The 25121-nt window shown below is 37.1% G+C and overlaps 1 long non-coding RNA gene across 2 annotated transcripts; it reads right to left on the bottom strand.

The window, feature by feature from the left end:
* Positions 1-7431: 7431 nt before the first annotated feature.
* LOC103886912 lies at positions 7432-24002 on the bottom strand. Of its 2 annotated transcripts, none has more exons than XR_650770.4 (5): positions 23864-24002; positions 21786-21975; positions 14098-14236; positions 10836-10975; positions 7432-7845 (listed from the first exon to the last, which is right to left on the bottom strand). It is a non-coding gene; the product is annotated as an uncharacterized LOC103886912 (long non-coding RNA). The 2 variants fall into 2 exon arrangements; XR_002523866.2 differs by lacking the exon at positions 23864-24002 and adding an exon at positions 23383-23628.
* Positions 24003-25121: the final 1119 nt, after the last annotated feature.

Genomic DNA, 25121 nt, shown 5'->3' on the forward strand with positions numbered 1-25121 from the left:
TGGCTCAGTCTAACACCAAAAGCCTCAGAACTAGGGTGAAACTCAGTCCTGGTCAAAGGCCTGAGAACACAGCAGTTGCTGGTGCAAGTCCAGAAGTCCAAAGCCCAGAGAAACTGGAGTTCTGATGTCTAAAAGTGGGGAAAAAGTGCACCCCAGCTCTAGGAGAGAGAGATCTAGAGGCAGCAAATCTGCTTTGCCTTTACCTTCTTGTTCTCTGGGACCTTGACCAATTGAGTGGCGCTGGACCACACTGAATGTGGGTGGATCTTTTTTACTCAATTGCTGATTCAAATGCCCATCTCTTACAAAAACATTCTAACAGGCATCTACAGAAATAGTGCTTTACCAGCTATCGAAGTATCCCTTAATCCAGTCAAGTTGATACCTAAAATTTACCATTAGAATCATATTGTGGGCATTAAAAGATCAAAGCATATAAATCATCCATTGCTAAACCCAATTATGACATGTCTACCCCACATCACATAAACTCCCAGGACACTTCTCAGCCTCAGTCTTTACCTCCCAGTACTGCCAGACTGGTAGAGGAAATCCATTCCCAACAAGATACACATGTTCTGAAATTCACAAAAGCTCAGTGCAAACTACAAGATGACAAACTGCAGTCTTTTCAGATATACATGTACATATTGGAGTATAAGGGTGTGCACCCTATACTTCCATGTTGTTTGACCCAACATGAAATCATACTATTCCATTTTGAGCTCTCTCCCTAACTCGAGAGTTAAAATTGAGTGTCTTACAAATTACAGCTCCTTATCTTACACCTCAAGACTTATTATGTGTTTCTCTTGTCTCCTCCGCCCTTTAAGTCTGTATCTTGCACTATATCCAGGAGTGGATACAGAAGAGTACTCAGTATGGGCCATCTTGGGTTCTTTGCTTTAAGTTATGTCAGCACTTGGTGTGTTAGGAAAGTTATGGCCTTGAAAATTAAACACAGGTACTCACTGCCTATATTCACACTGTTTAAACCATGTAAGAATCTTCCAGTCTCATGCTAGGCTGGCTTTCCACTAAACACTCTGCCTTGCCCAGATGAACAAAAAGAGAAATATGTTTGAAAGGTGGGGATGATGTTGGAGCCTTACGAAAGAGATGTTAGAGAGGGGCATAATATTGGCTATCATCTGCTCTCAGGGCACAGTCTGTATAAACCCATGATGTACCTCCCTAAGAAAGTCTACAGCAAACTTTGAGTCTCATTTTAAAAGTAACATCAAAAGCCAGATTGAAGGTAAATTCATGGGTCCAGCTCAACAATTTAATTTTTAAAAAGTGACTGTAGTGGGTTGAAAACTCTTTTTTTGTTTGTTTGTTTGTTTTGTTTTGTGAGACAGAATCTTGCTCTATCACCCACGCTGGAGTGCAGTGGCATGACCTTGGCTCACTCCAACCTCCGCCTCCTGGGTTCAAGCTATTCTCCTGTCTTCAAGCCATTCTCCTGTCTCGGTCCCCCGAGTAGCTGGGACCACAGGTGCACGCCACCAAGCCCAGCTAATTTTTGTATTTTTAGTAGAGACGGGGTTTTGCCATGTTAGTCAGGCTGGTCTTGAACTCCTGACCTCAGGTGATCCACTCATCTCATTCTCCCAAAGGGCTGGGATTATAGGCATGAGCCACCGCACCCAGTCAGAAACTCTTTGAATTAATAAAAAACATAATTTCTTCATAGTACTCACGACAAGAAAAGCCAGAAAACTTCTACCATTTGAGGTGGTTATTATAAAATATCCTATGGCTCACGCCTGTAATCCCAGAACTTTGGGAGGCTGAGAAAGGCAGATCACCTGACGTCAAGAGTTTGAGACCAGCATGACCAACATGGAGAAACCCCATCTCCTACTAAAAATACAAAAAAGCTAGCCAGGCATGGTGGCACATGCTGTAATCCTAGCTACTTGGGAGGCTGAGGCAGGAGAATCACTTGAACCCGGGAGGCAGAGGTTGTGGTGATCCCAGAGCTCACCATTGCACCCGAGCCTGGGCAACAAGAGTGAAACCTTCGTCTCAAAAAAAAAAAAAGTGGTAAATGAAGGAAAAGAAAGCATTTACCTTTGTTGATGTATGTAGTAACCAAATAGCCCCAGTGAATCAGGAAAGCTCTTCTTTACAAAAAGAAAAGCCAGTATAATAATGCAGAAGCAATGGCAGAGCTAAAAGATCATAACTCTGCACCTTTATAAAAATTAGACACACACAAGAATTATATATTGGTGTTAAAAAAAATTTGAAAGATATAGTTGAGAATGAACCAGACATGTGTTTACCTCCACTCCAGCCACCCCATGGATTTCCAGACTCAAGGGGAAAATTTTGACTGGGTATTGAATGAGTCATTTTGTCATCATGCTATCCTGGCGTCAATCTTAGTATCACTAATGGTGGGCCTAGCAAATAGTAAAGTGTCTCCTGATATAACACAATATGCAGTACACAATGTCCTCAGGAAGTATTCCATCCAATTTGCCTAGTATTAGGCCTATCTACATTTTCCAGTTAACAGGAAATACAGGAAAAGAAGGATAAGCCCAGCCTGAGAGGGAAGAAGCAAGGAAACCTGTGCTGTTCAGTACAATAGCCACAGGCCACAGATGGTGGCTATTTTAATTCAAATTTAACTTAAATTTGAATCTGAATTGTTTAAAATTAACTTGCTCAATCACACCAGGCAAGTTTCAAGTACTCAATAGCCACATGTGAAAAGTGTCAGTTAATTTTAGTGTCAGCTGGATTAGGGTATACCTAAAAGCCTGGTGAAGAATTATTTTTGGATGTGTCTGTGAGGGTGTTTCCAGAGAAGGTTGCTGTGTGAATCTGGCCAGACTAAATGGGGACGATCCATCCTCAGTGTAGAGAGGCACCTTCCAATCGGCCAGGGGCCCAGAGAGAACAAAAGTAGGAAAAGCAAATTTGTCTATCTATCTCCTAGACTTGGAATACACTTGTCCTCTTCTGTTCTTGGGGATCAAAACTCCAGGCTCCCTGGCCTTTGAACTCCAGGACTTAACACTAGTGCTCCCCAATTTAACACTAGTGCTCCCCAAGGTTTTCAGGACTTTGGTCTCACACTCAGAGTTACAGTAACAACTTCCCTGGTTTTGAGGCCTTTGGACGTGGACGGGCATCCCAGGGTACCCAGCTTGAAGATAGCTTGTCATGGGACATCTCAGCCTCCTTAATCCCATAAGCAAATTCCACCAATAAATCCACTCTCACATATCTATATATGTATCCTGCAAGTTCTGTCTTTCTGGAGAACTCTGAATAATATGTTGCCCTATTGTTTAGCATAAATATGAAATGTTTCTATCATCACCAAAAATTCTGTTGAATGACCTTGAAAAAGACAAATTTAGAAGTTAGGGCCTTCTGCAAGATATCTAAGTAGATCTAGTCAACAAAACAGTGTCTTAGGAAAACACTATCCTAAATTATAAAACCTCAAATGGCATAACAAACAGATTCTATCAAGTTTGCTTTTTTTTTTTTTTTATTATACTTTAAGTTCTAGGGTACATGTGCATAACGTGCAGGTTTGTTACATATGTATACTTGTGCCATGTTGGTGTGCTGCACCTATCAACTCGTCAGCACCCATCAACTTGTCATTTATATCAGGTATAACTCCCAATGCAATCCCTCCCCCCTCCCCCCTCCCCATGATAGGCCCCGGTGTGTGATGTTCCCCTTCCCGAGTCCAAGTAATCTCATTGTTCAGTTCCCACCTATGAGTGAGAACATGCGGTGTTTGGTTTTCTGTTCTTGCGATAGTTTGCTGAGAATGATGGTTTCCAGCTGCATCCATGTCCCTACAAAGGACACAAACTCATCCTTTTTTATGGCTGCATAATATTCCATGGTATATATGTGTCACATTTTCTTAATCCAGTCTGTCACTGATGGACATTTGGGTTGATTCCAAGTCTTTGCTATTGTGAATAGTGCCGCAATAAACATATGTGTACATGTGTCTTTATAGCAGCATGATTTATAATCCTTTGGGTATATACCCAGTAATGGGATGGCTGGGTCATATGGTACTTCTAGTTCTAGATCCTTGAGGAATCGCCATACTGTTTTCCATAATGGTTGAACTAGTTTACAATCCCACCAACAGTGTAAAAGTGTTCCTATTTCTCCACATCCTCTCCAGCACCTGTTGTTTCCTGACTTTTTAATGATCACCATTCTAACTGGTGTGAGATGGTATCTCATTGTGGTTTTGATTTGCATTTCTCTGATGGCCAGTGATGATGAGCATTTTTTCATGTGTCTGTTGGCGCATCTCCAAGACAATCCTAAGTCAAAAGAACAAAGCTGGAGGCATCACGCTACCTGACTTCAAACTATACTACAAGGCTACAGTAACCAAAACAGCTTGGTACTGGTACCAAAATAGAGCTATAGACCAATGGAGCAGAACAGAGTCCTCAGAAATAATACCACACATCTACAGCCATCTGATCTTTGACAAACCTGAGAGAAACAAGAAATGGGGAAAGGATTCCCTATTTAATAAATGATGCTGGGAAAATTGGCTAGCCATAAGTAGAAAGCTGAAACTGGATCCTTTCCTTACTCTTTATACGAAAATTAATTCAAGATGGATTAGAGACTTCAATGTTAGACCTAATACCATAAAAACCCTAGAAGAAAACCTAGGTAGTACCATTCAGGACATAGGCATGGGCAAAGACTTCATGTCTAAAACACCAAAAGCAACGGCAGCAAAAGCCAAAATTGACAAATGGGATCTAATTAAACTAAAGAGCTTCTGCACAGCAAAAGAAACTACCATCAGCGTGAACAGGCAACTTACAGAATGGGAGAAAATTTTTGCAATCTACTCATCAGACAAAGGGCTAATATGCAGAACCTATAAAGAAGTCAAACAAATTTACAAGAAAAAAACAACCCCATCAAAAAGTGGGCAAAGGATATGAACAGACATTTCTCAAAAGAGGACATTCATATAGCCAACAGACACAAGTTTGCTTTTAAAAAAGTATTTTGGGAACATCTGGAGAAATTTATTTAAGGACTGGATATAGATAAGATAAAAATTTATTAATATGGAAAGGCAAATAAAATGTTAATAGTAATCTCAGGTCAGTGAGAATATGCTGTTTTTCTTTTCTTTTTGTTGTTTTTATATATTTTCCAAATTCGTACAGTGTACATTTGATTCATTCTATTGTACAAACTTTAGAAAAAAAAAAATCATTCTAGATGACGGGTTGATAGGTGCAGCAAACCACCGTGGCACATGTATACCTATGTAACAGACCTGCATGCTGCACATGTATCCCAGAACTAAAAGTAAAATTTTTAAAAATAGAATATTTCATTTGAAACAAATAAATAAAATAGAATAATGCACACACATTGCTTTAGACATAATGCCATTGCACACTCGATAGACTACAGTATAATGTAAGCATAACTTTTATGTGTACTGGGAAACCAAAAACTAATGTGATTCACTCTATTGTAATATTTGCTTTATTGCAGTGGTGGAGCCAGACTTGCAATATCATCAACATATGCCTATGTATGATAGAGATTGTATATAAAAATAGTGTATAAAACAGGCACTATTCAATGAATTGGATTGGTACAACTGAGTTGCCATGTGATATGAATAAAGGTAGAAACATACAAAAATAAATCATTCTGGTTGCAATTTTTTTAGCAGTTTTAGGTTCGCACAAAAATTAAGTGGAAGGTATAAAGATTTTCCTTGTTATCTATTGACTCTACACATGCATAGCCACCCCCACTATCAACATCTGAGCCAGGAGTACATCTACTACAAATGATGAACCTACATGGACACATTATTAGCACTAGAGGTCCACAGTTTACATTAGCTTTCACCCTTGGTATTGTACATTCTATAGGTTTGGACAAATGTGTAATGACATGTATCCACCATTGTAATATCATACAATATCTGCCCTAAAAATCCTCTGTGCTCCACCTAATCATCCCTCTCTTCCCTAAAACGCTAGAAACCACTGATCTTTTTACTGTCCCCATAGTTTTGCCTTTTCCAGAACTATGGAATCATACAGTATGGAATCTTTCAGGTTGGCTTCTTTCACGTAGCAATATGCATTTACTATTCCACTACGTCTTTTCATGCCCTGATAGCTCATTTCTTTTTATCACTGAACAATATTCCAATGTCTGGTGGTATCACAGTTTATTTATTCAATAACCTACTGAATGTCATTTTGGTTGCTTTCAGGTTTTGGCAATTATGAATAAAACTGCTATACACATCTGTATGCAGCTTTTTGTGCAGACATAGGTTTCCAGCTCCTTTGAGTAAACACCAAGGAGTGCAATTGTAAGATCATACAGTAAGAGTATGTTTAGTTTTGTAAAAAACTTTCAAATTTCCTTTCAAAGTGATTGTATCATTATGCAGCATTCCCAGCAGCAGTGAATGAGAGTTCCTTTTGCTCAACGTCCTTGCCAGCATTTGGTGTTGTCAGTGTTTTGGATTTTTGCCATCATAATAGATGCATGGTGGTGTCTCACTGTTGTTTTAATTTGCATTTCCCTCTTGACATATGATGTGAAGCACCTTTCTTTTCATATGCTTACTTGCTATCTGTGTATCTTCTTTGGTGAAGGGTTTTTAATTTTTTTTAAATTTGCTTTGCTCACCTGCCAAGAAGAAATTTCAGTGGCTGCTTTTGTGCTGGGTGAACCCTGGCTACATTACTTGTAGTAAAGAAGAGGAACCCTTTGGGGAGCTCTGGGTTGTCAGGGTCAAAATCCATGGCAGGGCAGGGATGCAAAAGTTTAGAACATAGTGATAAAGTGAAAAAGAAGCAGAACACCTAAGGGGCAGTGATAAAGCAATCAAACGGGGTGACTATAGTCAATAATAATTTAATTGTACATTTAAAAAATTCTAAAAGATATAATTAGATTATTGGTAACACAAGTGATAAATGCTTGAGGTGATGAATACCCCATTTACCCTGATATGATTATTACACAGTGCATCCCGGTATCAAAATATCTCATATACCCCATAAATACATATACCTACTATGTACCCACAAAACTTAAACATTGAAAAGACTGGTAGCACATAGTCAAAGCCAAACAAGCATAAGTGACAGTTATTAGGGGTAGCCAATGGTTAGTTCTATGGAAATATTCAGAATAGATATGTTTCCCTTCTGTTATTCCTCTTGCTAGAATATCAATTACCATACAGATACATGTCCAATTCAGTGTTTCAACCTTGGACAGCATCCTTGTCTCTCTGTTTTGACGCTGAACTCTGAATTTTTCTAAATTACTTTTCAATTAAATTACTTTTTTACTCACACTACGTGGGCGGGTTCGATTGGCAGGTGATAGTTCAATGACCGCAACCAGGGAGGATATAATAAGAGGATTTTATTACTTGCAGCAAACAAGGAGGACAACGAGGACACTTTCCCAAAGGAGAGGGTCCCCTAACAAGGGTGAAAACATGACTTTTATTGGACTGGTGTGCTGCATCATTGCATGTAGAGGTGGAGAAAAGGTGGCACAGGTGTGGTCGCCAGCCATGCTTCTACATATCTTGCATGTATAGTAAGTAGCAAATAAGCTTCTCCCTGGGTGGGGATTTTTAGTATGAGGAGAGTTCACTAAAGTTCATCTCCAACTAAGGCATCTCTGGATCCATTTTTTTTTTTTTTTTTTTCCTGAGGCTAAACTGCTTCCTGGAGCTTTTCGCAACAATAAGAACTCAAGGTAGAACAGTTGCAAGTGAGTACCTTTTCACAGTGCTTACCTAAAAACCCAGGAACCCTGTGTGGGGAAAAGGAAGAGAGATCAGCCTGTTACTGTGTCTATATAGAAAGAAGTAGACATAAGAGACTCCATTTTGTTCTGTATTTGAGATGCTGTTAATCTGTGACCCTACCCCCAACCTTGTCCTTGCAAGAGACATGTGTTGCGGTGACTCAAGGTTTAATGGATTTTGGGCTGTGCAGGATGTGTCTTTGTTAAACAAATGCCTGAAGGTAGCTTGCTGGTTAAAAGTTATCACCATTCTCTTAATTTCAACTACCCAGGGACACGTACACGGCCAAAGGTCGCAGGGACCTCTGCCTAGGAAAGCTAGGTATTGTCCAAGGTTTATCCCCATGTGATAGGATGAAACAATGTTGCTAAAAGGTTTATCTCAAGGCACAGGATTTTCCTTTGAACTTATTCATATCACAGAGGTTTTTGTTCTTATGTCTTACTGCTAATTTCCTCCCTAAAAATGATCCTATTGTCCTGCCACTCCCCTGTCTTTAAGATGGTAAAGATAATTATCAATAAATACTAAGGGAACTCAGAGACCGGGGCCCGCGTGGGTCCTCTGTAAGCTGAGCGCTGGTCCCCTGGGCCCCCGCTTTTCTTTCTCTATACTTTGTCTCTGTGTCTTATTTCTTTTCTCAAGTCTCTCGTTCCACCTTACGAGAAACACCCACAGGTGTGGAGGGGCAGGCCACCCCTTCACCCTGGAGTACACTTTCTCTAGTGAGAAATTTGTTCTTGAGTGAGTGTTTGCTCCCATCCTCATTCTGCCTTTTTAAGGACACCAGAGGATTTGTCTAAACATTTACCTATTTTTGTTGCTGCTAGAGATCCTGTTTTCTCAGTTGTTCTACCTGCCACGGATGTACATATTAGTTATCAGTTATTGTCAAGGTCATTTTAGGAAACTCAGACTCATCAGCCCTTCCCTAAGATATTACCCAATGAGTTCTATCACCAGCATCTAACAGCAGTGTGGCACACACTCTTAGCTGCCTACTCAAAATCCTTTATTCCCTCCTTCCTATAAAAACTTTGATTTTTGGAGTCACAATATACTCATTTAAAAGAGGGTTATGTTCTTTTAAAAGACTCCACCTTCCCAGACTCCCTTGCCTTCTGCAATGTCTACGTGATCCAGTCTGGTATGAAGCAAGGTAAGCAACAGTGACTGGGCTGGACTTCCAGAAAGCTTTTTAAAAGGCCTGTCCTTTCAGTCTTTCTCCCTTTACCTTTCTGTGGGCCTGGATAGCTTGCCATCTTTGTAAGCAGGAAGATGAAAGCCAGAGACTAAGGATGGTGGACTGGAAAGACAGTGGGTGCCTGGGGCAGAGAGGGGGGTTCTGCTGCTTCTGCAACTGGGGCTGCCTCCTTTTGGACTCCTTATTATGTTGTTCTTAATTGCCACTTTTCTTGACATGCAAGCCAAGGCAATTTTGAATGATACACAGAGAAAGCAAAAAAGCATCTCACAAGCTGTTTTCAAATCTGATTATTACTATTCAATAAACATGGGCTTTGGCTGGAACTATGGTAGTTGAGAGGTCATTTGTGTTCAGTGTGATTGTAAAGATTGTCTGATATAGGAAGCAGAAATTCATATTTCTAACATTTATGCTGTTTAGCTGAATCTCACAGAAATATAAAACCTGGTGAGCCAGTATTCAAATAGGAAGATAAAATGTGTTCCTCTCCTAAGTCAAAATCAAGATTGTAGCACAATTGTAAGAAATAAGAAGACTGATGTGACATTTTGTTTTTTCCTAATTACCAAATCAGAGTAAAATCACAAATCTGATAAAATGAAATTCAATTCTTAATCTGAAAAATCCATCTGAGTCTCTAAAGTCTAAAACTGCATTAATATTATCTTAATTAAGCTTTCTAATGCTCACTTAGCTACTGATAATGAAACAAAGAGTAGCATCCATCCCCCTGTATAAATAAAATTTGAAATGCACATTAAAGAAGACTGTCTTCTAGTTTTACTGAATTATTTCAGAATCCTAGATACTGGAAAGGCTTTCAACCTCCCCTGAAAATATTACCTCTGTACTCTATACCATATATACATACAAATCAATATAAAGTAGATGGTATAGGTACTGTTTATGTCTTTAAAGAAAATGACTTCAAAAAGCTTATAGGTGTATTTCTGTGTATTCCTATTTATACAAAAATGGAAATGTGTTTACCTTTTTAATTGCATTTACAACTGAATTGAATTTTTAATTGTTGCTAAGTGGCAGCTGACTTATAAATCACTGTACCATATTAAAGAGTCTTATCAATGTCTCTGCATCACCAATGCATTACGCATGCTGACATTTTGTACCAAATCTTTTATAGATGTGACCTGACTACTTTATAGTTTCCCCTTTCTACATTTGCTGTATGGCCATTGAATTTGAACGATTATGTACACTCCCTTTTACCATTCAGCTCTGCATAAAGTTTGACACTTTTACATTACAATGATGAGCTTCTAAGCAATAAAGATATGGAGGTGGCAGAAGGATACTAAAATAGTCTCTTTCCTCTAGAAAAATTTTAGTGTAAGCAGGGATACAATAAAATTAGAAATAAAATTTCCTACAGCTACGTTTCCCGCACCACACACAAATCTCCAAATTATTAATGATTCCAGGGCAGACTTCATGTTTCTGCTTTAAAGTTTCAGATGCAATGGCATGAAGCACTTTCAAACCTTAGTGAAGGAATCCTGCCAAGGCCCCACATCTACCTGAGTTGGCCAGAAAATAACATTTTTAAAACTAACTTACAGCAATAAAAACTGAGATACATCTAGGGAGTTGAAGAGCTGTTTTCGAGTGGGTAGGCTATGGGCGATATGGAAGACATGCTGTTGCAACCTTGGACAGGGAGGGGACAGCAAATATAGCTACGAGAGAATAAATAAGACAAAAGCTGATCTAACTCTGCTCTTGCCTCTCCCCTGTGGCTGCCATGGGACATCATTGTCTGCCTCTTACCGAGAAAATCTGCAGCAAATGTCCCATGGTGCACACTCTAATCAACTTTCTGCATTCACTCCTTCCCCTTCTGAATCCTATGCTCTGGTAAATTTCTGTTCCGGAGTGCAACTTTCAAATGGAGGAGGCGAAACTTCTGCCTATTAAGCAAAAATAAAAAATTGACCTGGGCAGATATTTTGTGCAGTGATATCAAACAGGCATTTTTCTTATATTATTTATTTTTACAATATAGAAAAAGGTACAACCCTTCCCCAAGTAAAAATGTTTTGAGGTGTTAGCTTATATATATTTTTAACAATAACAATTATGATAAAGTTTAGATATATGTCCCCTCCAAGTCTCATGTTGAAATTTAATCCCCAATATTGGAGATGGGGTCTAATGGGAGTTTTAGGGGTCAGGTAGCAGATTTTACATGAACAGATTGGTGCTATCCTTGCAGTAATAAGTGAGTTCTTCCTCTATTAGTTCCCACAACAACTGACTGTTAAAAAGAGCCTAGAATATCCCTCCCCTCTCTCTCTTGCTCCCTCTCTTGCCATGTCACATGCCATCTCCCCTTAGCTTTCTGCCATTAGTGGAAGCTTCCTGACGTCCTCACCCAAAGTTGATGCTGGCACCATGCTTCTTGTATAATCTGCAGACCGTTATCCAAATAAACATCTTTTCTTTATAAATTACCCAGCCTCAGGTATTGCTTTACAGCAACCCTAACAGACTAGGACAAAAAATTGGCATGGAGGAGTGGAACATTGCTATAAAGATAGCTGAATGGGAAAACGGCTTTGGAACTTGGTAATGGGCAGAAGTTGGAAGAGTTTGGAGGGCTCAGAAGAAGACAAGAAGATGAGGGAAAGTTTAGGACTTATTAGAGACTGGTTAAGTGATTGTGACCAAAATGCTGATGTAAATATTTTATCAGTCCATTTTCACACTGCTGATAAAGACATAGCCTAGACTGAGCAATTTACAAAACAAAGAGGTTTATTGGATTTACAGTTCCACCTAGCTGGGGAGGCCTCACAATCTTGGCAGAAGGCAACGAGGAGCAACTCACATCTTACATGGATGGCAGCAGGCAAAGAGAGAGGGAACTTGTATGGGAAACTCCCATTTTTAAAACCATCAGCTCTTGTGAGACTTATTCACTATCATGAGAACAGCATGGAAAACACTTGCCCTCATGATTCAATTACCTCCCACTGGCTCCCTCCCACAACATGGGAATTCAAGGTGAGATTTGGGTGAGGACATAGCCAAATCATATCAAATATATAGATCAAAGGCCAGACTGTTGAGGTTTTACATGGAAATGAGGAACCTATTGGGTACTAGAGCAAAGGTCACTTTTGTTATGCCATAGCACGGAACTTGGCTGCATTGTGCCCATGCCCTAGGACTTTTAGAAGGCTGAACTTAAGAGTGATGATATATGGTACCTGGCAGAAGAAATTTCTAGGCAACAAACTATTCAAGGAGTGACGTGGCTGCTTCTAACAGCTTAAGACTAAATATGGGAGAAAAGGAATGACCAAAAGGAATGACCAAAAGTTTGAACTTATGTTTAAAAGGGAAGCAGAGTATAAAAATTTGGAAAATTTACAGGCTGTCCATGTAGTAGGGAAGGAAATGTCATTTCAAAGGTGTAGCTTAGAAATTCTTTGCTACAGGCCGGGCGCGGTGGCTCAAGCCTGTAATCCCAGCACTTTGGGAGGCCGAGACGGGCGGATCACGAGGTCAGGAGATCGAGACCATCCCAACATGGGCTAACATGGGTAAGCCCATCTCCACTAAAAAGAATACAAAAAACTAGCCCGAGGCGAGGTGGTAGCCTGTAGTCAGCAGCTACTCTCGGGAGGCTGAGAGGCAGGAAGAATGGCGTGAACCTGGGAGGCGGGCTTTTAAAAGTGTGAGGTTTGAGAGATCAGCCACTGCACTCCTTCCTGGGCATTGAAGCTTGACAAATCTCAAAAAAAAAAGAATTCTTTGCACGAAGTTAGCATGTATGGATAAAGGTGCCCAGACACTAACAGTCAAGACAATAGGGAAAAGGCCCTGAAGTCATTTCAGAAATCTTCAAGGCCACCCCTCCCATCACAGGCCAAGAGGCTTAGGAGAACAGAATGGTTTGGGGGACCATCCCTGCTGCCCTACACTGCCTTGGGATGCTGCTCCCTACATCCCAACCACTCCAGCTCCAGCTGTGGCTCAAAGAGTCCCCAGTGTTGCTTGGACAGCTTCTCTAAAGGGTGCCAGCTATAAGCCTTGGTAACTCCCACATGGTTTTAAGTCTGCAGGTATGCAGAATGCAAGAGCAATGGAGCATTGCCAACTTCTGCCTACTTTTCAGAGGATATATTGGAAAGCCAAGGTGCTCAGGCAGAAGCACCTTTGTAGTGGTCAGGGCCACTACAAAAAGACTCTACTAGGGCAACGTCAAAAGGAAATGTGGGGTTGGAGCCCCTGTGGAGAGGCCCTACTGGGGCACTGTCTAGTGGAGCTGTGGGAATAGGGCCATCATCCTCTAGATGCCAGAATGGCAGGGGCACCAGCAGCTTGCAACCTCAACCTGGAAAAACTACAGGCATTGGTCTCCAACCTGTGACAGCAGCCGCATGGGCTGTGCCCAGCAAAGTCATGGGGGTGAGACCACCTGAGGCCTTGAGGACCCACCACCAGCACCAGTGTTCTCAGGATAAAGAACGTGGAGTCAAGGGGAATTGTTTAGGAGCTTTAAGATCTAATGTCTCCCCTGCTGAGTTTTGGACTTAAGAAAGGCCCGTTGCTCCTTTCTTTTGGCTGATTTTACCTTTTCGGAAAGAGAATATTTACTCAATGCCTGTACCGCCATTGTATCTTAGAAGGAAATAACTCATTTTGATTTTTTTTTTTAAAATTTTACAGGCTCTCTGTTGTAAGGAACTTGCCTTGAGTCTCAAATGAGGGTTTGGCCTTTGGACTTTTGAATTCTTACTGGGACAAGTTAGGACTTTTGGGGACTATTGGGAAGGGATGATTAAATTTCGCAGTGTGAGAAGGGCATGCGCTTTGTGGGACCAGGGGTGGAATGATATAGTTTGTTCCCTTCAAACCTCATGTTGAAATTTGATTGCCAATATTGGAGGCAGAGTTTAATGAGAATTGTTTGGGTTATGGGAGCAGATCTTTCATGAATGGATTAGTGCTTTCCTAGATGTAATAAGTGACTTATTGCTCTATTACTCCTCACTAGAGCTGATTTTTAAAAAGAGGCTGGCACCTGTTTCTTGTCTCTCTTGCTGCATCTCTTGCCATGTGACACGCCAGCTCTTCCTCGACCTTTCACTGTGAATGGAAGCTTCCTGAAGTCCTTGCCAGAAGCCGATGCTGGTACCATGCTTCTTGTATAGTCTGCAGAACTGTGAGTCAAATAAACCTCTTTTCATTATAAATTATCTAGGCAAATATAATCTGTCTTAGTCCATTTGAACTGCTATAAAGAAATTATATTATCTATAAAAATATACAAATTTATTATCTATAAATTATGCAAACAAAAGTATTAAACATAATGTAAATAATTCAATTCAGTTCAAGTCCATTTGAGCTGCTATAAAGGAACTATATTATCTATAAATACATACAAATTATATTATTTGTAAATTATGCAGACCAAATTATTAAACATAATATAAATAATTCAAAATTTTGATTAGAATGATTAGGGAGTCAAAGTCACTAGAATATAATTTGTTGTGAAATAGGTACACATCTTGTCTGATGGAAATAGTTTAAATACTTACATTCTCCGATATTTTGCTTTTGATAGAAATGGTCATTGAATTTAACAGACTTTCTTTTGGCATTGTGGAAGTGGTTTTTAATGAATTATCATTTGAGGAAACTATATACTCCACTCTCATAATATGGTTTTTTCAATGCAGTTTTGACCCACTTTTGAGTCTATGGCTAAAGCCAATTAATTTTATTTCTTTAGCAGCCAGGTAAGTCCCCACCTGCCAACCACCTCTATAATTGTGCTCACATCCTCCTAAGCACCCACATTATTTATCCCAGGGCCAGGCATCAGACTACCTAGGACAGCCCCTATGGGCCAGATCTCACTGAAATTATCCAAATAAGCCAATTCTAAGTCAGCTTGCCTTTCCTTTTCGTGGAAACCACACTAAATTCCACAGTTCTCTTTTCTCCCTCTGCCTCATGACGGACAGGTGCTTCTCTGAATGGCCCTGCATGGTGTGACGTATTCCTCCCTGTGCACTGTGAGTATAACAAAACTGTAAAACTCTTTCCAGTTTCTCTCTCTTGATCTGCTGCTAGCTTCACCAGACCTCACCCAAGGTAGAAGTTAAAACAATTGTTAACTTATATAAAAATAAGTTAGCAAAAATAAATAAAAGTAAAGTTAGCAAAAATAAATATCCCCTTAGAGTTACAGGGGTATTTGAAAATGTGTGCAGCAGTTCTTTTCCTGAAAGTAAAATGTCATATTTCAAAGGAATCAGGCTTGACATTAGAAAAAAATTTAAGGTTTCACTTAGTCATGTATCGTTGCCTTATCAATCCACGACTCCTTACTGAGTTATCATCGATATGAATTAGAATTGCAGTTGTACATAGCAACTATAATTGAAAGAATTGTAATAAACATCTAGGATGCTAAAAGGCCAAAACATTTATTTAGCATTTTAAATTCTGAACGTGAGATTTCTGTATCAAATGTAGAAAAATAATATATTTTAAAATTTAGTTTTGGATCATAGGTGGACTGATCATGACATTTCAGTCAAAAATGGTTATTTTCCTCCCTCTTAAAATTTTCTGAAAGGAAAAAGTTGAAAGCAATGACAAGACACTGCAATTCCATTAGCATCAAAATATGTTTTTCTTTCTCATTGCTTCATTTTATTCTTCACACACTTTTCTAATCCCTTTGATACTTTTGAAAATATTATATAAACTTTTGTTTGTACAATATTTCACTTGAAACATTAATATTATTAAAAGCATCATGCTAAATCAATACTTCCAACTATATGTTTTTGATTTAGCTGCTATAATGCCTATCTTCATTAAAATAATCAGTAATTTCTAAATGATTCTATAGTGCTTCAGAATTTTTTGACATTAGGATTGACTACAGTTTTTCATTATGAATTTGACAAGGTTTTGAAACTAAAAAAAATAGTTCTATAGCTATTGAATATTATATAAAAACTAAGGAATGGATTTTTTGCTACATCATTTTCCACAATTTAGACAATGAGCAGAAATAGTAATATAAAAAACCTAAGAAGTTTTTGAACTTTTTCTTTGGAAATTAATATTACCATGAATATTTGCATTGTCCTCTCCTTGACCCCTTAAATAATATATATTTAAATTCAGATTTTAAGCAATTTAAAATATCTGTATTTCTTCTCCAGTGATATCTATGTGAGATATCACATAGATTGAAATATAGATTAGATATTGAGCATATAATGAAAATTAATTTATTAATATTTAATTATTTTATTATTAACATTTAATAATCATTACATTTTAATTATTAAATAATTAAAGTTATTAACTTAGTTATTAATTTTCATTACAATTCTGAATTATCTAATGACTTATGGAAACATGCATTTCTTATTGTCCATTAAATGGAGATTTTCTAATTATATTTTTGTCATTTGTTAGGATAACATTCTTTTGACATTTGTTGACTTCTGCTTAATGGCTAAGGATAAAATTAATGATCAATTTTAGTAAAATATGTGTGCTATACAAAAAGATGTTCATCATAAATTTGTATATAATTTACTAAACGTTATTTATATTATTCAAATCTTCCATATCTTTACTAATGCTATCATCTATGTATCCTATCAGTTACTGAAAGAACTACATTAAATTTTTTACTATGATTATGAATTAAACTATTTCTCCTTTTATTTCTGTGATTTTTTCATCATGATCTTTGAGTTGCTATAATTGGTGTATAGAAATTAAGAACTTTTATTTCTTTCTGATGGTTGTTCCTCATAGTATAATAAATATTCTTCTTTATCTGTAGCAATCCTTCTTTACTTCAACTCTACTTTGACAAGTATTAGAATAGTTACACCAACTATCTTTTGGTTAGTACTTAGAAGGTATATATTTTTTCATACTTTAAATTTCAAACTTTTTGCTATCTTCATCGTCAAAATAAACAGCATATGATTATTTTTCCGGTTTAATAATTTTTTAATCTTTGTATTTTAATTATACAGGGTCTCCTTAGTCTAGAAGTACATATGTATTTACATAATATTATCAATGACACCTTAAATCTATTTTTAAAAACTATATTTCTAGATGTTGTAGTCAGTCTATGGTATTTAATTTATATTTAATGAAATTATTGTAACATATGGATTTAAATGTACTGTACTGTTTTTCTATTGTCTCACTTTTATTGTGTTCACTTTTCTCTCTATTCTCGTCTTTTTTTGAATTAAGTATTCTTATTCTTACCTTATTTCAACGTATTATTTTGAATCTACTTTTTATTAGTTTGATAGTTATACATTTTCTAATGCAGTCTTCTTTTAATGATTAACATAGAGACTACAACGTGCATTTTTAAATTATTAAAGTCTAATTGAAATTCATACTTTGAAAATTCCCTGGATAATTCAAAAGTCTTATAACCATTTACTCCCTTAATATACCTTGGATGTCCTCTCCAAATCTCACCTTGAGATGTAATCCCTAGCATTGGAGGTGGAGCCTGGTGGGAGATGTCTGGGTTATGATAGCAGATTCCCTTATGGCTTGGTGCTGTCCTCATGATATTGAGTTCTCATGAGACCTGGTTTTTAAAAACCTGTGGTACCTCTCCCCACCCTCTCTCTTGCTCCTGCTCTCGCCATGTGGTATACCTACTCCCCCTTTTCCTCTGCCATGAGTAAAAGCTCCCTGAGGACTCCCAGAAGCCATGAAGATGGCACCACCATTCTCGTACAGTCTGGAGAACTGTGAGCCAAGTAAACCTCTTTTCTTTGTAAACTACCCAGTCTCAGGTATTTCTTTTTAGCAATGCAAGAACAGCCTAACAGCCTGATGTATGAGATATTATTATCATGTATTCACCTATATTTTCTACCATTCCATTATGAAAATTTTCAAAATACAGGAAAATTGAAAAATTACACAGAGAACACTCATATAGCCACCATTTTGATTCTATCAATTTTTTTGCTTTATTACAAATATACTCATATATTCATCCATCTATCAATTCTTTCATCCACCTATTTTTTGTGTATTTAAAAGTAATTCAGGTATCAGTACACCTCATTCCTAAGTACTTCAGCATAAATATAAATGACTAGAGTTAAATTTTTGCATATAGTTTCTTTTTTTACATGCACGAAAATGCATAAATCTTAAGTGTATCATTCAATGAGTTTTGATCATTGCATTTATTGCATAACTCAAACGTTTTTAAAGACATAAACCATTACCATCACCAGAAATTTTCCCCATGATTCTTCCCAACAGTAAACTTCCAATCTCACTCCCTACAGTCATACACTCTTCCAATTAATTTAAACTATTTAGAGGATAATCTTTCCAGGCTGCTTCATTTTTTTCTCAGCTTCATGCTTCCATCTGCTAAATTGCAGATGTTTTCTTTAAAACATCCTTTATTATTTAATTTAGGTTAATTCTGCCAGTTCGTGCCTTTCCTAGTTTTTTGAGGTTTTTTTGTTTTTTTGTTTTTTTTGGTCTGGAAATGGTCTTATTTTCTCTTTGTTTGGTGAATATTTTTGTTGAATGCAGCAGTCTAGTTTGACTATTATTTTCTTTTAAAACTTTGAAAATAGCATTGGATTGTTTTTGACTTCATAGTTTCTATTGAATAGTCATCTGTTGGTTCATTATTGCTTTTTAGAGGGGATTGTGTCATTCTCTTTGATTGCTTTTAAAATATATACTTGGTTACCTTTGGTTTAAATATTGAGTTGCCAAATAAAATACAGGAGAATACAAAATTAAATTACAATTTCAGATAGACAATGATTTTTTGGTGTAAGTATATACCAGATATTGCATGGGAGATATTTATACCCCAAAATTACTTGTTACTTATTTGAAATTTGAATTTAATTGAGCATTCAGTATTTTTTACTTGCTTAGTCTAGCACACCTATGTCCAGAAGTATACACTAATGATTTTAGGTGTGCTTTCCTCTATGTTTATCTTTCTAGATTTTCTTAAAACTTAGTTTGATGTCTTTCAGCAGTTTTGAAAAAAGTCTCAGACATTGTTTCTCTAAATATCGTTTTATTATGATTCCCTCTCTCCCTTACTTTGGACTTCCGATTGTATATATGCTATATCTTTTTACATATTTTACAGGTCTTAAGATCTTTTCTGTTTACAAAAATTAGCCACGTGCACTACAGATGCACACCTGTAGTCCCAGCTACTCAGGAGGGCTGAGGTGGGAGGGTCACTTGAACCCAGGAGGTCAAGGCTGCAATGGGCTGTAACCATACTACTGCACTCCAGCCAGAACAACAGAGCAAGACCTTGTCTCAAAAATAAATAAGTGAATAAAAAGATTTCCATCAGTTATGAATTCCCTCTTTCTCTGTGCCTACCTCCTATTAAATTCACCCACTGAGTGGCTAATTTCAGTGACTTTGTTTTTTTTAATTATAGAATTGATGTTTGTTTATTTTGTTTATAAAATCTGTTTTTTGCTAAAATTCTCCATCTTGTCATTAATTTCTTGAACACATTAATCATTATTATTGCTTTTAGACTCTACAATAGATTACTTCATTTACTGTATCTCTTGTGGTTTGCTCTTACTATCTGTTTTGGACATCAGATTTGGGTCATGTTGAATCTTCTCATATTACTGTTTTTAAACTAAAGCCTAAATATTTTATATACAATTGAAGGCCTAGAACTTAATTAAACACATACGAATGAAAAATATATTTGATAATATTTTACTTGAGCTAAGCCATTATGTTAAACTTCACTTTTATAGGAAATCATGAACAGCCGAAAATATACATTGTATTCACAGTTAATAGAAGGAATCAATAATTGAATATAATCTACAAATTTATGTGTACTAGATCATGCTAATAACACCACCTTAGTGTTTGCAAAATACTTTTACATCTATATTTTATTTAATCTTCAAAGAATTCTGATAGATAGATAGATAGATAGATAGATAGATAGATAGATAGATAGATAGATTTCCATTTTAAAGATACAAAAACTGAGTCCCAGAGAGATTAAATAAATCCCTCAACATCATATACTTACCTAATCAGTAGCATAACCAGTACTACAATTAAGTTTTCAAATTTAAACTCCTGTTCTTTTTTTCTATTATACTGTATTTGCCCTTGCCTTCCTTATTTTAGAATACAGTAGAATGAAGAAAGACACTAAAGTCATCCTCCTTTCTTGTTTGTAGTCTCTGCGTTGCTTTTGGTTTGAAATTCTCCTTCAAGATGAGAAGCACGCAAATATCACACTGGCCAAATTGAAAGAAGTATTAAGCTCTTCCTTCATCATATTTTTCGGGTCACTCCAGATTGTTATAATTATAAAATGAATGTATCTGAACTTCTAATCTTCACTGTAGCAAAGGTGTTGATGGTTCGTTATACAAAGGAACATTCCAACCATATGAATCCAAGGCCACATTACATACTTAGGCTCTATTCCATCCCCTGGACATACCTCCTTGGTGCTTTGCTGGGTTGTTTCTATGTATACACTTTCACCATTGCCTTTCAGCAAATCTTCTCAACATACAACATTCTCTCTTCTATAAATACTTTAAGAATGGCAGCTGCTTTCTTATTCTATTTTTTCTATTTTCTTTTTTTCCCCAATGAGTATCCATTTTAGCTTCCAACAGCAATAGTGTCTGGTTTTCCTTTAGATAATCATTTTTTATCAACCACAGTGCATGTGGTTACATTGGGGTTAATCCCTCTTTCTGATTCCAGGAGTAACATAAGAACCAGATAAGAGCAATTAGAGCTCAGAGCTTTACACACACACACACACACACACACCCACCCACCCACCCACCCACCCCATAGTGATGATACAGGACCAAGCATGTTTCACAATTAAGGCAATAAACATAGAGCCTGGGACTTCTGTGGAATTATAAGCCAGAAAAATCCTCCCTTCTACGAGGTGTATTAAAATGGTAAGGTGTACACCTAAAGTAGTCTCTAGATAAGGAAAGTCTATCTGAGAATAAAGGCAGTAGAAAGAAAAGCATAACCCAAGTTTGAACGAAATTGTTCAGAATTCTAAGATTCAGCCTTGTCTGAAGTTGCTGCTCTATCCCTGGGATTTCTATGAGGCTTTTCCCTCCATTAATCTTTAAGCCGATTTGATATGGTTTCCTTAAATGCCATTCTATCTTGTATTCCCTCTCTCATCTTCCTCATGGAACACCATATTTAAATTGCACACTTTAATATCTCTTTCTCCAAATAGACTATGAACTCCTGTTAGGCAGAGACAATATCCATCTATAATCTGTAAGTGCTTAATAAAGCTTCTGCTTCATAAAACACGCTCAAGAAGTGTGGGGAAAAGAATAAGGGCAGGAGATGAGGGAAGGGACAGAAGGATCTCCATTGAGTTCAATTTTTAGAGAAAAAGTCATTTCTCCCCTGTTAGTCTCCTCTCCCAGCAGAGATCGACGAAGGAAATCAAGAATTGCACTTTGTATTTTCCAACTGCCCACACTGCCCTCACACAAAAGCTGACAATGTGCCATAAATTTTATTGACAGGAGTGATATTAGATATTCCATCTAATTGTCAGAACATATGCTGGATGATGCATCCTCAATATTTTTGATTCAGAAATTGTGGACATTGTACTTACTCATTGGCAAAAAAAATTACACTCACCAAGTAATAAATCTTGTCTGTCAGTAGAGCCCACAGGCCAATGCATTTCAGGATGTGATGAAATCCCTGTTGTATTGACCCCAAAGTGCAGGATTCCTGAGAGTAGTGACAGGCAAGCTGAAATCACTTGAGCTCGTAGAAGTCAGAGGAATGATTAAAAGCTTGGTACCAAAGCTGAAGTAAAATGTAGCTAATGGAGAAAAAAATGCTTGCTTTCAAATACAGTTATTGAGAGAGGCTAAATTAAAATGTCAGATGCAATAGCAGAGATAACCTTCTCCTTGGTTAAAATAAAATAACGCATAGATACCACCCTAGTTATCCACTAAGATATTCTGTTTTTTATTGATCTTTATATTGATTTGCTATAACAGACCTTGAAGGCAGGCCAATCCTACTTTAAATGTATCTTCAATTCTATGAGAAGGAAGAGCTGTTCTTGTATTATCAGCTTTATTATTGTGTAAGTAAACATTTGTAAACATGGTCATGGTGAATATTAAAGCTCACAATTGGAAAAAACATGAGTTACACAGGTTGGACAAAGTGAATTTGGGCAATTAGCGTATCGGTTTTTCATTTGCTTCCTGATACATTATTAATTAGAAATATTATAAGAAACTAAAACTATCATATAGTTAGTGGTTAGATGATTGGACCTTAGAGCTAAACTGTGTGTTTGAAGCCCAGTTCCATTACTATGGTATCCTGGGCAGGTCATGAAACTACTCTGAGCCTCAGTTTTCCCAGTTTTAAGATAAGAGAGAAGATCACAGCACTTACTTCATGGGGTTATGTATTGTAAGGGCGAAATACGCTAATACATGTCAAGTTCTTGGACTATTGCCTGGCACAGAACAGGTACTGAATAAATGTGAGTTCTTCCTGTGTTCTCTGATTATATCTATATCTGTTCATCAGTATACATAGTTATTTCCCTCTCATTATAAATGTTTATCATGTATATTACATGCATATGATAAACATATACATATACGCAAACCCTATATTATAAAAATCCTATATTATTTTGGAGACAGGTTAAAACTCTTGTATTACTCTCCTCAGAGGAACAGGACCCAGAGACAAAATACAAACCTTGTAGGGATGGAAAAGTCTAACTTGTTCAGTCTATTGAAGCATTCCCCCATTATCCACCTTTTAAAGAAGCCTGAACATTCATGAATGTACTGACCTTCCTGTGGTTTTATTATGCATTTCTGACAGTCACTGGTTGATTAAAGAGTATAGTCTCTGGAACCAGTGACCAGGTCCAAAAATCACCTTGGTGACTAGGCTTCAACAAATAAATTTTGAGAGACACAAACATTCAGATGACAGCACCTACCTGCGCTTCAGTTTTCACATCTATAAAATTAAATTAATGACTTAAATAATTAACTAAGTTAATTATTGATTTAGATTTTAATACCTGCCTCTTCAAATCCACATTTAAAGCAGTCACACATCCTAAGCTCCTATATGATTCCTGATGGTTAATTTTTTCTGACCCGAATAGTGGAGCTGACTCAATTCTTTTTCTCATAAAAGTGAGGTTATCCACAGCTTCAGCAAAGAGTCATTTAAGAATTCCTACCTTATAGCATTGTTGTGAGAATTCAGCGAGTTAACTTATAAACATAGACATTGCTCAGTGCATAACAAGAACAAATTAAGTCATAATTTTAAATACATGCTTATTAACATCACAATATGCAGTTCTCTCTTTCTCTCTAATTTGAACATTGGATGACTGATAATACCACATGTCAGTAAATCTGTGATACTAACAATCTCTCGTCATATACAGCCTCCCATATCTTTAAAAATAGGGTGACATTTAAGCAATTTCCAATTTTCATTGTATACTAAGAAAAAAATCATACGTTTCCAACCAGTCCAAAGTAGCCCTTAATTCCATTTACACAGCTAATGGCTTTTAAATAAGCCATTACATGTCATTTGCTGGTATTGTCCTCCATCAGCAGTGAAGCCATATCTATGTGCTTCAGTGACAAATTGAAATCCTCTTATCAGAATCGTACAATTTACAGATAGCAGAGGTAAACAAGAATTACCAGTGGTGAAAATAGAATCTGTGCTAACATTAATGGAGCCCAAATAGTCAATTCTGTAGACTTTTTTTTCACTTTCTCCCTTCCAGCCCTCTCCCCAATATGCTAATGTGAGGTTTTTCCTAGTCAAAGAGAAGTACAAATGATTAACATTTTGCTCTAGCTTTCAGTTGCCATGGATATTTTTTTCTTTGTGATACAACAAAGCATGGGAAATATATTGATTTGTCTCACTCATGAAATAGGAAGAATTTTGCTGAAGCTGTGGATAACCTCACTTTTATGAGAAAAAGAATTGAGTCAGCTCCACTATTCGGGTCAGAAAAAATTAACCATCAGGAATCATATAGGAGCTTAGGGTGTGTGACTGCTTTAAATGTGGATTTGAAGAGGCTGGTATTAAAATCTAAATCAATAATTAACTTAGTTCTTTAGGCTCTGTTTTATGATTAGTTTATCTTAAAAGGCATCATTAGAATCAGGAATATGTGGATGGTTGAAAATGAGAATTAAGCCAAGTAGTTATTAAATTCATAAAAAAAACTAGCAGGATACAATGAAAGAACTTTCAAATACGCTATTTTATACATTTGGAACACTGACAGAAAGTTTTATTGTTAGCTTGTCAGAAAAGCATGTTCATTCCTAAAAAGAAATATGATTTCCTGGTATTCAAGCACTCGCATGCATTTAAAATGACAGATTTTCCTAAATAAATGGAAGAAGTCTCTGTTAAGGAGCAATTCATAAAGACAATGAAATTATTTCCAACCAGCTTGTAATTATTTTGTTCAGTTCTGCTTCCAATACCCTATTCTCCATCTTCTTTTGTTATAACATTATGAAGAAACAGGTGAAAATGGTGCTGGGATAAGCTACGTTCAAATGACCAGGAATACACTTAAAGTAATTTTCCACACCAGTAGAAAATTACTACTGGTAATTTTGCCAGAGCACATTTCATTAAAACTCAAATTTTATTTTAGGCATGGCAAATATTTTAACTAGAAAGGAAATTTCTAGAAGCCAGAGTGCCTGCACGACTCAGGGAAATGAGGGAAAGCCAGCATTACTGGGGATGGCTTCCTTCTCTTGCTCTCATTTGATTTGGTTGCAATCTGAGGCAGGCCCTGAGAGTAGGACAATACGGCTCCTTAACAAAAAAGCCGATTGAGGAGAAGCGATGATAGTAGAGAACTGAGCCGTGGCCAACAGCTTGCAGAGCTGCTAGTTATAGTTTCAGTAGGTTCAAATCCACACT

The sequence above is a fragment of the Papio anubis genome, chromosome 8 (assembly GCF_008728515.1).
Source record: "Papio anubis isolate 15944 chromosome 8, Panubis1.0, whole genome shotgun sequence".
Taxonomy (NCBI): domain Eukaryota; kingdom Metazoa; phylum Chordata; class Mammalia; order Primates; family Cercopithecidae; genus Papio; species Papio anubis.